This window comes from Eurosta solidaginis, chromosome 2 (assembly GCF_040869045.1).
Source record: "Eurosta solidaginis isolate ZX-2024a chromosome 2, ASM4086904v1, whole genome shotgun sequence".
Classification (NCBI taxonomy): domain Eukaryota; kingdom Metazoa; phylum Arthropoda; class Insecta; order Diptera; family Tephritidae; genus Eurosta; species Eurosta solidaginis.
The window spans coordinates 296,491,353-296,508,426 of NC_090320.1; the positions used below are offsets into that span (position 1 = coordinate 296,491,353).

The 17,074-nt window shown below is 33.4% G+C and overlaps 2 protein-coding genes across 9 annotated transcripts in view; one reads left to right on the forward strand and one right to left on the reverse strand.

Annotated features, from left to right (window-relative positions):
- LOC137241255 (polycystin-2-like protein 1) overlaps positions 1-34 on the reverse strand; it is a 96,329-nt gene extending 96,295 nt beyond the window's left edge. Inside the window, exon 1 of the mRNA XM_067768647.1 lies at positions 25-34. The gene's annotated coding sequence lies outside the window, so the exon portion shown is untranslated. The remainder of the gene's footprint in view (positions 1-24) is intronic.
- Pde11 (Phosphodiesterase 11) overlaps positions 1-17,074 on the forward strand; it is a 251,591-nt gene that overhangs the window by 167,076 nt on the left and 67,441 nt on the right. The window lies entirely within an intron of this gene.

Sequence of the window (17,074 nt, forward strand, 5' to 3'; positions counted from 1 at the left end):
CACATATATATCCACACAGTTAACCGCATTTAGGCATATGAACGAAGAAAAGGAAATCACTAATATCACATCTGGAATAACAAATAAGAAATTTAAAAGTTGAAATTTAATTAAATAAAATATTAAATATGCACAATGCTAAGTAGTTACTTGCGCCAAAGGTCAATGGCTTCTTAAATATGGCGCAATAATATGATAATTTAAAATATATCCTATCTTTATGTGACTTCAATTCTTATTCTCTTTATATATGCACTACAAAAGCGATAAAAAGATTTTCTCATTATACGGCGAAACTATTCACAGCAGCTAGTCAATTGAATAGTCCGTCTACAACGCGTGCAAGTTACTTAAATACTCAAGAAAATTTTCCATGAATATATCAGAGACTGAAAACAAAAACAAAGAAATGAAACTAAAAGCAATTTTCCTTTAGCTTTTAAATAAGCACCAAATCTTTCCGTACAAGAAAATCTCTTTTTCAGACGCAACTCTCCTTTCGTCCTATGTCTACACTGAAGCGGCATTTGCGTGCTACTGTTTGTTTGTGTTCGTGTGATTGTGTAAGAAGTGTATGGCGCATAGTGGAAAAGTTGCCAATGTTCACATCACTTACTTAATTACGCATCAACTGACATGAATGTCGCTGACTTTGACTTGGTTGCTTGATTCAGCAGGGACATGCATTAATGGCAACAGTGCAACGACACTCCTTTTTTACGCAAATTTTTTTTCTTGTTTGAGTAATCTCTTAAGTTTTTAGCATTTCTCTTTAAGTTGCTTTTGTTTTCGTTAATTTAATTTCTTCAGCATTTTCATGCTAATAAGCGTTTTTTAATGCGTCTGACTTTTTACAAATAAACTTGCGAGAAGTTTACCAAAGGCTTATTCCTAGGAGTAGCATAGAAGCAAAAATAAAACAAATATTTTTTTTTTATTTGGAAATGCTAATGAACGTTTATGCGTTTGCATGAAAGGGGTTGTGAAATTATTTTTTATACCTTTCATGAACATGAAATGGTATATTAACTTCGGTCCGATATTTGTAACGTTGAGAAATATAGAAGATAGACTCACCATTAATTATACCGAATTGATCAGGGTGACGAACTGAGTTGATATAGGCATGTCCGTCTGTCCGCCCGTCCGTCTGTTTGTTTGAACGCAAACTAGTCCCTCAAATTTTGAGATATCTCAATGAAATTTGGCACAAGGATGTATTTTTGTATTATATTAGACATTTGTCGGACCCGGTAGGATCGGACTACTATAACATATATCTCCCATACAACCGATCGTTCAGGTAAGACGATTTTGTTCATTCCTCTTGCAATTTAGAAAGTATAAACGTGAAACCCGGTGTTATATATTTTAATATATCATAGAAGATTTCATGAAAAAATCATTTCGATCGGAGCTACATATAGTATATATCCCATTCAATCGATCGTTCAGATAGAAAGATTTTTAGCAATTTCTCCCTTAATTTCCAATATAAAAACGTTACACTTGGTGATATTTATTCTAATATATCACAAAAGATTTCCTGAAGAAATCACTTTGATCGGAGCTATATGTATATAGTATATACCTATCCCATACAAACGATCGTTCAGATAGAAATATTTTTGGCCATTTCTCCCTCAGTTTCCAATATAAAAACTTGAAACTTGGTGATATATATTCTAATATATCATAGAAGATTTCCTGTAAAAATCATTTCGATCAGAGCTATATATAATATATATCCCACACAACCGATCGTTCAGATAAGGGGGTTTTTTGCCATTTTTTTATATTTATCTTAAAATCGTTTAGGTATGTATGTTCACTATAAATCTCTTATCTTATACAGCGCATTATTTGGAGATTACGAATGGGATAAGATTATTGTTCAGCCCCATTCATGAGAGGCATGAAGTCTTCGGCACAGCCGAAGACAGTTCCGTCCTTACTTGTTTCTGTTTAACTTAAGCATTTGATCATTGATTTCAATGAGTGAAATATCTCTTCAACGGTATTCCTTCAGTGCTAAAGTTGTCCGAAGAACTCTTTTACCTTTCAGAACTTGGTCAGTTTTTATTGACGTTATCTATCAAATAAACTTTGCTGCATTTTTAAATTTTACCACAGTGCAAGCCACAAACACATTCGCCAGGCCAAAGCTTCTGCATTCCAACTATCAGCCTCATGCATCACGTACATATGTATTTAGAAGGCGAGGCTTTGGCGAACCAAAGTTTCTTATGTAACTAGGTGGTGTGGGGCGGAATGGCATGGATATTTCAATGTGGCTTTATTAGATATTCCTGAGATGATTGGACTAGTAACTTAATGTTGTTTGCTAATGGATCGTAAGAGATCTATATCCAGCAAACGGCCATCAACACCGTAAACACTCCCCAAAAACTTTCGGGGAGTGTCTTTATCGTTACAAGAACAGCCACAAGGACCAGTGTAATACTTTCCAACCAGCTCTCAAACTATTTCATCACGAACTGTTTTAAAGTTCTTTCTAGTACTCAACCGGTTTAATTCCTTTTAACTATCGCTCATAAATTTTCTACAGGCTACAATTGCAAACTTCTGGTGTTTTAAGTGCTTTAATGGAAGCAGAGACATTTGAATAAATAGGCGTAAATATTTAATGAGATGCTTTTTATTTTTAAATTTTTCGCTAAGTTAAATTCCCTAATTACATTTAGTTTGTTTTAGCCGCCTCTGCTTTCTTATTCTCCAATTTTACTCATTCAATTCAAGCTAAGCTATGAAATGAAGTGCACGCGCTTCCATTAGCAGATTGCTGGATCGTGTTTTTGTGAAATGATTTTACTTTGTAAATAACCTGGTTCATTTGATGAAGTTAAATAATTAAAGGCATAAGTAATATTAAATTATGGCTAAACTCTTAAGCTCATTCGAAGCTAATGGAAAAATGCTTGCTGGAATAAAAGCCTAACTCCTTTGAAATACCTACTTAAATAATTAATTTAATTACTATTTTAATCAGATTAGCGAGCTAAATATTTTAAGCTGGGGCCTTATAAAGTTTTGTTGGTTCTGTTGGTGAGGAAATGCTTTTCGCGCATCCGCTAAGTTTTCCATTAGCATATCTTAATCAGCCACAGCTTACCGCTGACTTCACAGGAAACAAACTAAATTAAAAAAATTTCCCTTCTCCTTTAAATATCAAATTCCCACAAACTCACACTCGCCCCAGGATCGTGACCTTTCAGCGGCAGACATTTGTGAGCTCCACTCACAGTTCATAACGAAAAGACATAAAGCCATTGTGGCTGAAAATTCAATTTACCCAAATGAAATGCACATTTGCTAACAGCCACAAGGCGCATTTTACCTGGAAACGCATTTTCCGGTGAGTGGCGCATAAAGAAGAGTGTTTTTTTGTTTATTTGCTTTGTGCTTTGGTTACAAGTGAAAATGTACATTTACATATATATGTATCTTATGATGTGGCACATATCTATAATACTGCACAAATATAAGAGCTGTTGCTATGTACACTCTTTGCTGTCATTGGTAATCTCAGACACTTTGAATGTTTACGCATATGAAAATACCATTACAGATATTTACATACGTATGTATGTGCGATTAGTGATAGTTATATACAAATTTACATTTAATGCCACACAGGTTCACATAAATATAGCTACGCAAATTCATATGCACGCACATTTGTATGTGTCAATAAATATCGGTATGCAGATTGAGTTTCTTTGAGTGTTGAGCTTTGCGGTTTTTGATTGCTCTGCATGGTCGCAATTTAGAATACGACATATATGTATGTATATTTGCATATATTTATAAAATGCCAAAAGTGAAAAGGAAATTAAAGTGTTTCCGATGAAATGTAATTCTTGATTTCTCGTTTAATTAAGATGTCGTAATGCATATGTGTTTTGTTTGATAGCATGCAAGTGTAAGATTTATGTTTGTATGAATGCATAAATTTATGGAACTTAGTTATAGTAGTGTAACGAATTTTGTGCAATTCCGCTTATTTGCAACCTTCTACTAACGTTTGAATCACTAAACTGTTGAATAAACAACTCCACTATTCAGTAATGCAAAATGGCCTTTATTAATAACACTTCTACTGCTCGACAGATAGCGTGCTTAAATCAAACTGATTTGTCGTGCCTCAACTGTTGCTGCTTTTATACTGTTTGGTTTCCTCGTTGACATATTTCTAGGCACTTCTATTTCTAGAATTTACTAGTTAGTTATCAGCTATAAAATTACCAGCTATAACTACGTTTATAGCTTCTCATATGCGCGTGTATATGTGATTGATACTTGCACAAATTATTGCCTACTTTTGGGAGTATCTCAGATATATGCATGTGTTTGTGCGTTGCTCTCCGCTGCTTGTATGGATATATGTATAGACATAATGATTGATTTGTTGATGTGCATACAAGTCACTCCTTTGCATTGGCTTAGAGATTATAGTATCCCTTAGTGTTGCTAATATTCGTCACAGTAGTTATAATCCCTTTTATAACTTCAAGTCGGGAAAGGAAACAGAAAAAAAAAATTAAAAATTTGTATAAGTTGCTGAGTCTGCGTTAGTTGGGAATGATATTCTTTAAAAGTACATTTAACCAAAATAATTAGTATTTTCTATTGTTGTTGACTTGGTGGTTAGTTGAAATAACCCTGGAGAGGCCGAGGCCGTTTAAATTTGTTTTGTTCAGCACGTATATTATTTTCAAATTGCAAGTAGGATATATTTTTGACGTTTTTTAAATTTTTAAAGTGTAGCAAAAAATTCCGCGGTCAATTGTTTAATAAAATTTCATTCATATCGAATTAAATTTGAAAAAAATCCTAATGTCTATGTACCACCCTTTTCTTCTATTTCATTTCTCTCTCTTTCTTTTTATTCTTTCTCCATCCATTTTTTCTCTTTTCTTTTATTCCTCTTCTCTTTTTGTTTCCTGCTTATTTTTTCTTGTCTCTTACTTTACTTTTTCTACATCTATTTGTATATTCTTAATTTTTTTTGGCCTTTCCCTTTTCTCGTCTTATTTTTCTTTCTTTTCTTACTATTTTCCTTTGCCTCTTCCTTTTGTGTTTTCTCCTTATCGCTTTCATTAAAACTATCTTTTTCCTTTTCTTTTTATTTTCCCCTCATTTGATTTTCCCTACCATTTTCTTGTTCATGTCTTTTTAATTCCGCTTTCAGATATATTTTATATTATTTCTCTTTTTATTTGTATTTTTGTTATTGTTTTGCATTTTCTTTTTTGTTTTATTTTTATTTTTAATATTCCTTTTATTTTATTTTCTTCTTTATTAGTGTTGTTCTTATTTTTGTTAGTTCTTCCTTTTAATTTACTTTTATAGTTAAATTTTCTTTGTATCTTTTTATTATTATTTTCTTTTTTATTTTTCTTTTTCTCCTCGGTTTCTTTATCATTTTCATCTCCATTTTTCTCTTTATCTTTAATTTTTTTGTTCATTTCCTTTTTTGCTTTTAATTTTTCATTTTCTTTTATTTTTCGTCTGATTTTTATAATTGTTTTTATCTTCATTTTTATTTTTATTCTTCATTTTCTCCATCGTTTTTTCTTTTCCTTTCGTTTCTTTTCTTCTACTTGTTATATCAACTTTTCTTTTCTGCTACTTGTTTTACCTTTTTTAAAATTTCTATTTATTTTTATTTTTTTTTTCCTATTTTTGATTTTGTTTTTCATTGAATTTTTTTCTGTTTTTTCTTTGTCTCTTTACCTATTTTTGTTTTCGTTTTGTTGTTTCTTTTTCTTCTTAATGTATTTATTTTTAATTTTTTTCGTTCTTATTCTTATAGTTTTTATTTTTAATTTTCTTTTTGTTTCTTCTTTGTTTTTACCTTGCTGGTTTTTGTTTTGTTTCTCCTTTTATTTTTCAGTTGCTTTTGATGTTTATAGGTACTTCTTTTTTTATACCTTTCATGAACATGAAATGGTATATTAACTTTGGTCCGATGTTTGTAACGTAGAGGAATATAGAAGATATACTCACCATTAAGTATACCGAATTGATCAGGGCGACGAACTGAGTTGATATAGCCACGTCCGTCTGTCCGTCCGTCCGTCCGTCCGTCCGTCCGTCCGTCTGTCCGCTTGAACGCAAATTAGTCCCTCAAGTTTTGAGATATCTCAATGAAATTTGACACAAGGATGTATTTTTGTATTATATTAGACATTTGTCGGATCCGGTAGGATCGGACCACCATAACATATATCTCCTATACAACCGATCATTCAGATAAGACGATTTTGGTCATTCCTGCCGCAATTTAGAAAGTGTAAGTGTGAAACTCGGTGATATATATTCTAATATATCATGGAAGATATCCTGAAAAAATCACTTTGATCGGAGCTATATATAGGTATATCCCATACAACCGATCGTTCATATAGAAAAATTTTTGGCCATTTCTCCCTTAATTTCCAATATAAAAACGTTAAACTTGATGATATTTATTCTAATATATCATAGAAGATTTCCTGAAAAATCACTTTGATCGGAGCTATATGTATATAGCATATACCTATACCATACAACCGATCGTTCAGATAGAAAGATTTTTGGCCGTTTCTCCCTTAGTTTCCAATATAAAAACGCGAAACTTGGTGATATATATTCCACTATATATTTCTTATCTTATACATCTGATTATTTGTAGATTACGAACGGGATAAAATTGTTGTTCAGCCCCATTCATGAAAGGTATGAAGTCTTCGGCACAGCCGAAGACAGTCCCGTCCTTACTTGTTTTTATTTGCTTTTCTTATTTGATCTTTTTCTGTGCTATCCATGCTAACCTTATTTATAGTGCTTTCTTTATTTTTCTTCTCTTTTTTTCAAATTAATTTCATTTATTTTCCTTTTCTTCTCTTATCCTTGTTGAAACTTTTTTCTTTTATTATACAGTTTTACCATTTTCCATTTTTCATTTCCCTTTTCTTTTTTCTGTTCTACTATTTTTCTAATTTAAACTATTTATTTTAAATTCCCTTTTCCCTCTTCTTCTCTTAATTTGCTTCACTAAATGCAGACATTTAATTTAATTTATATTTGAATGCTATTTTTAATTATTAATTTTTTTTAAATGCACAAACCTGAGACTAAAAAATTACTACCTAAATTAATGTATGTTCTTCTTGTTTTATCATATATGCGATACTCCTATATTGCTACAAAATATTAGGTACATTCCCAAACATCAGAGTGCCGATATATTGGTGTTTAAACGTTTTTCTTTTTGTATTCAATAATGAATGTACCCAAATTTTATTGTTTTCTTGTCACACTTATGTTGCTACAATCACAATAATAATAATATTATGACGAATATTAGCAACACTAAGGGATATTATCTTCTCTAAGCCGATGCTAAGCAGTGACTTGTATGCACATCATTAAATCAATCATTATGTCTACCCATATGTCCATACGAGCAGCGGAGAAGAGACGCACAAACACATGTATATATTTTATCTGAGATGCAAGTTACACTCACATATACACGCGCATATGAGAAGCTATAAACGTAGTTGTGTCTGGTGATTTTGTAGCTGATAACTAACTAGTAAATTCTAGAATAGAAAAGCCTAGAAGTATGCAATGAGGAAACCAGGCAGTACAAAAAGGCAGCAACAGTAGAGGCATGACAATCAGTTTGGTTTAAGCAAGCTATTAGTTGCGAAGTATAAGTGTTATTGTGAAGTACTTTAATAAAGGCCATTTTTGCATTATTCAATATTGGAGTTATTTATTCAACACTTTAGTGATTCAACCGTTAGCAGAAGATTTGGAATAAGCGGAATTTCAGTAAATTTGTTACAATATAATAGGCTGTCTTGTTTTGATTTCGAATTCAAAACACGTTGCGAGCGGTTTCTATTAGCAATATAGGAGTACTACATTTATGTGTTTTATGTTTTATATAAAAAAAATTTATTGAATAATCAAATCTGCGTGAAAATTTCCAAACATTTTATGTTTTATGTTACTTAAGCCATGTTAATGAATTTCAAAAAGATTTTTGAAAATGAGATTGTGAAGTTTTCTCAGAGTATTTCATGGAAATTTGTGAATTTTTACTTGGAGTTATAGCAAATTTTTAAGTATGCGGTTTTGTACTCAGATCCTTGTTTTTCATATACTTATTGCATTAGTTTTTATACTCAGTTGAGCAGAGCTCACAGAGTATATTAAGTTTGATTGGATAACGGTTGGTTGTACATATATAAAGGAATCGAGATAGATATAGACTTCCATATATCAAAATAATCAGGATCGAAAAAAAATTTGATTGAGCCATGTCCGTCCGTCCGTCCGTCCGTTAACACGATAACTTGAGTAAATTTTGAGGTATCTCGATGAAATTTGGTATGTAGGTTCCTGAGCACTCATCTCAGATCGCTATTTAAAATGAACGATATCGGACTATAACCACGCCCACTTTTTCGATATCGAAAATTTCGAAAAACCGAAAAAGTGCGATAATTCATTACAAAAGACCGATAAAGCGACGAAACTTGGTAGATGAGTTGAACTTATGACGCAAAATAGAAAATTAGTACAATTTTGGACAATGGGCGTGGCACCGCCCACTTTTAAAAGAAGGTAATTTAAAATTTTGCTAGCTGTAATTTGGCAGTCGATGAAGATATCATGATGAAATTTGGCACGAACGTTACCCTTATTACTATATATACGCTTAATAAAAATTAGCAAAATCGGAGAAGGACCACGCCCACTTTTAAAAAAAAATTTTTTTAAAGTAAAATTTTAACAAAAAATTTAATATCTTTACAGTATATATGTAAATTATGTCAAGATTCAACTCCAGTAATGATATGGTGCAACAAAATACAAAAACAAAAGAAAATTTAAAAATGGGCGTGGCTCCGCCCTTTTTCATTTAATTTGTCTAGGATACTTTTAACGCCATAAGTCAAACAAAAATTAACCAATCCTTTTGAAATTTGGTAGGGGCATATATTTTATGGCGTTAACTGTTTTCTGTGAAAATGGGCGAAATCGGTTGATGTCACGCCCAGTTTTTATACACAGTCGTCCGTCTGCCCTTCCGCATGGCCGTTAACACGATAACTTGAGCAAAAATCGATATATCTTTACTAAACTCAGTTCACGTACTTATCTGAACTCACTTTATCTTGGTATGAAAAATGAACGAAATCCGACTATGACCACGCCCACTTTTTCGATATCGAAAATTACGAAAAATGAAAAAAATTCCATAATTCTATACCAAATACGAAAAAAGGGATGAAATATGGTAAGGTAATTGGATTGTTTTATTGACGCGAAATATAACTTTAGAAAAAACTTTATAAAATGGTTGTGACACCTACCATATTAAGTAGAAGAAAATGAAAAAGTTCTGCAGGGCGAAATAAAAAACCCTTAAAATCTTGGCAGGTATTACATATATAAATAAATTAGCGGTATACAACAGATGATGTTCTGGGTCACCCTGGTCAACATTTTGGTCGATATCTGGAAAACGCCTTCACATATACAACTACCACCACTCTCTTTTAAAAGTCTCATTAATACCTTTAATTTGATACCCATATCGTACAACCTCATTCTAGAGTCACCCCTGGTCCACCTTTATGGCGATATTTCGAAAAGGCGAACACCTATAGAACGAAGGCCCACTCCCTTTTAAAAATACTCATTAACACCTTTCATTTGATACCCATATCGTACAAACAAAGTCTAGAGTCACCCCTGGTCCAGAAAGGCCCACTCCCTCTTAAAATACTCATTAACTCCTTTCGTTTGATACCCATATTGCACAAACGAATTCTAGAGTTACCCCTGGCCCACCTTTATGGCGATATCTCGAAACGGCGTCCACCTATAGAACTAAGGCCCACTCCCTCTTAAAATACTCATTAACTCCTTTCGTTTGATACCCATATTGCACAAACGAATTCTAGAGTCACCCCTGGTCCACCTTTATGGCGATATCTCGAAACGGCGTCCACCTATGGATCTAAGGATTACTCCCTTTTAAAATGCTCATTAACACCTTTTATTTGATACCCATATCGTACAAACGCATTCTAGAGTTACCCCTGGTCCATCTTTACGGCGATATCTCGAAAAGGCGTCCACCTATAGAACTTAGGCCCACTCCCTCTTAAAATACTCATTAACTCCTTTCGTTTGATACCCATATTGCACAAACAAATTCTAGCGTCACCCCTGGTCCACCTTTATGGCGATATCTCGAAACGGCGTCCACCTATGGAACTAAGGATTACTCCCTTTTAAAATGCTCATTAACACCTTTTATTTGATACCCATATCGTACAAACGCATTCTAGAGTTACCCCTGGTTCATCTTTACGGCGATATCTCGAAAAGGCGTCCATCTATAGAACTTAGGTCCACTCCCTTTTAAAATACTCATTAATACCTTTCATTTGATACCCATATCGTACAAACGCATTCTAGAGTCAACCCTGATCCACCTTTATAGCTATATCCCTAAATGGCGTCCACCTATAGAACTATGGCCCACTCCCTCATAAAATACTCTTTAATGCCTTTCATTTGATACACATGTCATACAAACACATTCCAGGGTTTCCCTCGGTTCATTTTCCTACATGGTTATTTTCCCTTATGTTGTCACCATAGCTCTCAACTGAGTATGTAATGTTCGGTTACACCCGAACTTAGCCTTCCTTACTTGTTCCCCATTGTTTTTCCAAAATCTGTAAGGTTGTATATTTTATATGCAAGATAGTTTGAAATACTAATTTGAAATTCTATTGAAATTAATTTGAAAATTTTCAAATTTTTTTCAAATATTTGAATGTGAATATTTTTTGACATTGCTTAAATAGTTTAATTTTTTATTAATATTTTCGAAGTTTGTTTACATAGTTTCCGTAAATATTTAAAACATGCCGTTAATAATTAGCAATATTTCTTAAAGTTATTTCAAAACTTCTCGCATCTTTAATTATTTTCGATAACGCTTTCGAAATTGGTTATTGGCTAACACGGTTGCATATGTAGGTTTTAGTAATAAACTTGGAGAAAAGATATCAGAAATGCTGTTGTGAATAATACAAAAATTCGTTAAACGTTCTTCACTGTACCTAGAAATAATCATATATACAAACTCGCCGCAAGAAAAAACAAGTGCGGACGGGACTGTCTTCGGCTGTGCCGAAGACTTAATACCTTTCATGAATGGGGCTGAACAATAATCTTATCCCGTTCGTAATCTCCAAATAATCGGATGTATAAGTATGTAAGTGGCGGTCACCGTGGTGTGATGGTAGCGTGCTCCGCCTACCACACCGTATGCCCTGGGTTCACACCCCGGGCAAAGCAACATCAAAATTTTAGAAATGAGGTTTTTCAATTAGAAGAAAATGTTTCTAAGCGGGGTCGGCCCTCGGCAGTGTTTGGCAAGCGCTCCGGGTGTATTTCTGCCATGAAAAGCTGTCAGTGAAAACTCATCTACCTTGCAGATGCCGTTCGGAGTCGGCATAAAATATGTAGGTCCCTTCCGGCCAATTTGTAGGGAAAAATCAAGAGAAGCACGACGCAAATTGGAAGAGAAGCTCGGCCTTAGATCTCTTCAGAGGTTATCGCGCCTTACATTTATTTTATATATATATTTTTTTTATAAGATAAGAAATATATAGTGAACAGATGTACATACCGAAACGATTTTTAAGATAAATATAAAATAAAAAATGGCAAAAAACCCCCTTATCTGAATGATCGGTTGTATGGGATATATATTATATATAGCTCCGATGGCAATGATTTTTGCAGGAAATCTTCTATGATATATTAGAATATATATCACCAAGTTTCACGTTTTTATATTGGAAACTAAGGGAGAAATGGCCAAAAATCTTTCTAACTGAACGATCGGTTGTATGGGATATAACTATATATAGCTCCGATCAAAGTGATTTTTTCAGGATATCTTCTATGATATATTAGAATATATATCACCGAGTTTCACGTTTATACTTTCTAAATTGCGACAGGAATGACCAAAATCGTCTTATCTGAACGATCGGTTGTATGGGAGATATATGTGATAGTGGTCCGATCCTGCCTGATCTGACAAATGTCTAATATAATACAAAAATACATCCTTGTGCCAAATTTCTTTGAGATATCTCAAAATTTGAGGGACTAGTTTGCGTTCAAACAGAGAGACGAACGGACAGACGGACATGGCTATATCAACTCAGTTCGTCGCCCTGATCAATTCGGTATTCTTAATGGTGAGTCTATTATATTTCTCAACTTTAAAAACATCGGACCAAAGTTAATATACCATTTCATGTTCATGAAAGGTATACAAAAAAATGGAAATGCAGCTGTCGGCTTTTTCTAATTGACTGCTTCGCAACTGACATATGCGTCACGTCTCATGACAGACACTCGCAGCTTAGTAGCGGTGTGTCTACCCACGCCATCAATTCGACTGTAGGCCACACATTAAGCGAACAAACAGACACATAAACGCACGTGCAGACACTAGGCCAAACTTGCTTTATTCATTTAACATACGAATATTTGAACAGACATATGTATATACATCTATGTATATACCTGCAAACATATGTAGTTGTGTGTATGTTTAGCATTTGCGGTCGCTTTTGTTTATTTTCTAGATTTAATGTTTATTTTAAAAATTGTCATATTTATTTTGCCATTTTCTTGTTTGTTTTTAAATTAATGAATGAGGGAATGGGAATTAGCGTATGCATTTGATATGTAGACCTACACAAACAAATATATGTGTATGTATGTATGTGTGTGTATTGTCTGTGCCGTTTAATGCCTTTTGATTATGTTCGTTTTTTTTTTGCTACTTTGCACTGAATTTTTTGCGTAAATATTATCATTGTTAATTGACTCGTCTGCTGCTCATGGCGCTCCTATCGCTTCTGTAGCTGCTTTTGCTACCGCCACGGCTGCTATTTTCAATTGCTAAATTAAATAAAGCTTAGATATACTACATACGTAAATACTCTTGCAATACATATAAAGAGTATAGATAAAATTTGCTCATTTATGCTGAGTATAATATTCGCATAAAAATATAAGAAATCTTATGAATAAATTAAAGCAACAAAAAAATTAAAAAAGAATATTAAAAATTTCCTGAAGTCAAAGTCGTTGTAGGTGGCAAAGGCAACGGATGTGACGTTCAGCTGCCATTATATCTTTTTCTATATTTATAATATTTCTTGTGCAAATTTATTGCTTTGTCTTCTTTTGTGTGAGTTGTGTTTGTGCATTGAATTTATTCCTGTACGTAGTGAAGCTTAGGACAAGTCTCAAAAGCGAAATGCAACTGCGTCATTTGTTTGCATGTATGTATGTATGTGTCCTAATTTATTGCGGCACTCAAAATATTCCAAAAAAAAAAAAAAAAAAATTTGGAAAATAATAATAATAAAGTAAAATCGTAAAATAAATATATTCGCTGGGAATTCCGTAGCGTAGTGATTCAATCATAATGTGGACGACAGTCATAAGAAAAGTACTTAGGTAGCAGGAAAATTTACATAGTGCGGCGGTTGTTTCTAATAAAGGACATTTAATTAAAATCTGAGAGTTAATTTATGGAAGTAAACATAAATGTTTATGCGTCGTAAATTTTGGGAATTTTTTTGGGCGAATTTATTACTCATGTGATACAAAAAGACGAACATGAACGGCATGAGATTTTAAACAAAATGTTTTGCTTTAAACAAATTATACAGCAAGGAGGTTTAGAGTATTATTGTTATTATAAGACCTCGATACATGGATCGGCTGCATGTTAAATTGTGGGAAAATTATTGTATGAGGTCACCAAATCAGTGGACAGGGCGTGCTGTTATTACCTCAGGCGGTTCGATAAGGGACCCGTCAAATTCACGGCCTACGCAGATGACGTTGGAAGTGGAAAGTGTATTTTGACGATTAACTCTCTGACGGATCGGGCGCTTCGGGATTTACATACCTGGCCAGCAAATGGCAGGTAGACAGCCAATGCCGAGAAGCCGGATATGGTCTTATTTACTAAGAGGTACAAGATCACAAATTAGATCAGGTCAAAGCTGAGAGGGGTGACTCTGCAGGAGGAACCTAGCACAAAATATCTAGGAATAATTCTAGACAGTAAGCTTTGGTGGGAGCTGAACCTGGAAGAGAGTGAAGAAGGCATCTTCGGCACTTTATGCATGTAAAAGAACGCTGAGGTGCACGTGGGGTTTATCGCCTTCTCTCTAATTGGGCGTTTACAGCGTTTGTAAAGCATATTTTCTACTATGGAGTCCCTGTTGGGTGGACATCCACACAAAAAACCTATTTAAACAAATTAGAGGGGTATACAGGCTGTCAGTGCTACGCATTACGGGAGCCCCTGAAAAAACCCCCACGCTGCAATGTTAGCCATTCTACACATTCCACCCGAAGACCTCGTGGCAAAGAACATAGCCTTAACAACTGCAAAGAGGCTCAGTGCCTTGGGGCAGCTTGATCTCAGACTATAGGACCGGAGTAGTATAGCCTCATCAATTACACGACCACCTGAGAACTTACTTCGTATCTGCGCTTCGAAAGAGCTCTTAGAACCTAAATAGAGGTGGATGGTGCAAGGGTGCCCAAATGGCGGACGAAGCAATACATGTCAGTGGAAGCAGTAGAAGCCGTAACCCAAACAATAGAAATATTGGAAACCGAAATTCGTTCAAATTACAGTCGCGTCAATTTTTATATTGAGAGCCACGTAGCAATTAAGGCAATACTCTCAAATTGCACAGCATAAAATAATTGGGACAGGAAGAATCATACACCTATATTGTTTCCCATGGCGTATGGGAATAGATGGGAACGAAATAGCGGATTAACTGGCAATAAAGGGCGCATCACTCGAAGCTGGCTCCGCAGACGTGCCAATTAGATTGAGCGAGATTAAGTGAAGGTGAGAGGTGCATGTGACCAAACGGGAAAGACGTGGACCGAACGGCGGGGTTGCAAAGTGTCGAAGACCATATGCATTTCTCACAACCTTAGACAAACAAAGTTACTATTATCATCAAAAAGAGAGAACTATAAATTCATGAGGTGTATTCAGACTGGACTGCATTTTGGCGTCACATGCCTTTAAATTAGGCTTGGTAAGTGATAGCAGATGTAAATAGTGCGAGTTGGAGGAGGAAACGAGCGGGTGTTAAGGTTTTTCAGTTTGGTCGTTTAAAAAAACGTCTGCTAACACTATGGACTGATTCAGCCTATGTGAGGTCTTCATGGATCGGCCAGTTCAACCTAACCAAGACCCCGATGCACTTTGACTTTTATTTAGATCTATTGTGCTTAACCTTGCAGTCTATTACTGTGTGTGAAAGCTTTTAATGTATTTAAGAGCCTTTTAAGGCTTTTTACTCCACGAGGGAATTAAGAAGCTCGCGTTTCTTTTAACTAACTATATAATGGATGTTTTAAAATCACTTTCTCAGTTTTATATTTGCAACTAAAACAAATGCATAAAATTAGAATAAAGACGTTGTGCCTCAGCAAACAATTGCCTTCAGTTACACGTGTTGATCAAATTCTTGGCTGTGATTTTCATTTAATATAAATTCTTGTGTAACACAACACATTTACAAAAACAAACAATATACAAATTTATTCACCAAAGAAAAAAAACTAAATAAATAAGTGAAGCACGTACTGCGGCGAAAGTGTGAAGCTGAGAGCGTGCAAACAATCTTTCAAACAAATGCACAGATATACATATACACACACACAAAAAATATTTCCAACTATAAATACCCAACAGGGAAAATCTATTTGAGTGCACAAGAAAAAAAAAAACAGAAAACGTATTTTGTTTATTTGATCACCCTAAAATTTCAAGTGATTTGCCAGAAGATATTACAAATAGCTTAAAATCGCAATTTTTTAGAATGAAGTATGCCCGAAGCGAATTAGTTAAAATTTACAACAAAACGAGATTGGAGAGAAAAAGAAAAGGGAAGTGAGAATAGGACTGAGAATGGGACGAAGGTATATATATGGGAGTGAGAAAAATATTTATATATTAATAGCTAATATTTTGGCAGAAAGATTCCAACTTCTCCATTATCTGCTTAACAAAAATAAATATTGCTTTAAAATTGTTGATTACAATTTATAGAAAACAGTTAAGGTTCTGCAAAAAAATAATCTCAAAAAGTAACAACGCAATGCTATAAGTCTTATGTCACTGATCAGGTTATGTTGAATGCGCCGAAATATATTTCACACAATTTGGGGATAGGCTCATATTGCTTTACACAGTTTTGTTGTTAGAACAAAAAAAAAAATTGCAAAATTTTCACACAGCAATAGCCAGGATATTTAAAATTATAATTTGTTTTTTTATTTTACACCTCTTTTTAATTTAATTAAAAATACTTTTCATATGAGATAAAAGAGTTAAACCCAAAATAATTTTTTTTCTTGTTAAAATTTTTTTAATTAAAACATTTATTTTATTTGCAAAAAACTTAAAAGATTTAAGCGTAAAATAATTTAAATTTTTTTAACTAAAAATGGAACTCCAAAATTAAACTTATTTAAATTTAAAATTACAACTATTTGAAGGTCGATAATACAAATAAAAAAAGATGTATTTACTCGGGATCCAAAAAAAAAAAAAAAGAAATATTTCCATAAATCTAAAAAAAAAATGAAAAAAACATTAAACAACAAAACTCCAAAATCATTTGAAATTAATTCAAATTTTTGTTTTGTTAAAAAAAGTGAATATAAATTTATTTTTTAGCACAGATAATTAGATAATAAATAATCAAAAAAAAAAAAAAAAAAATGTATTTAAATAAATTTTACTAAATTGGTTTTTTTTTTATTTGTTTATTTGGTTAGGTTTGTTACAATATGTATATAAATGTTTTTTTTATTTTTTATTAAATTGTTTTTTGTTTTTTTACTTGTTTGTTTGATTAGTTTTATTAGACAAAATATTTTTTTTTAACTAAAACAA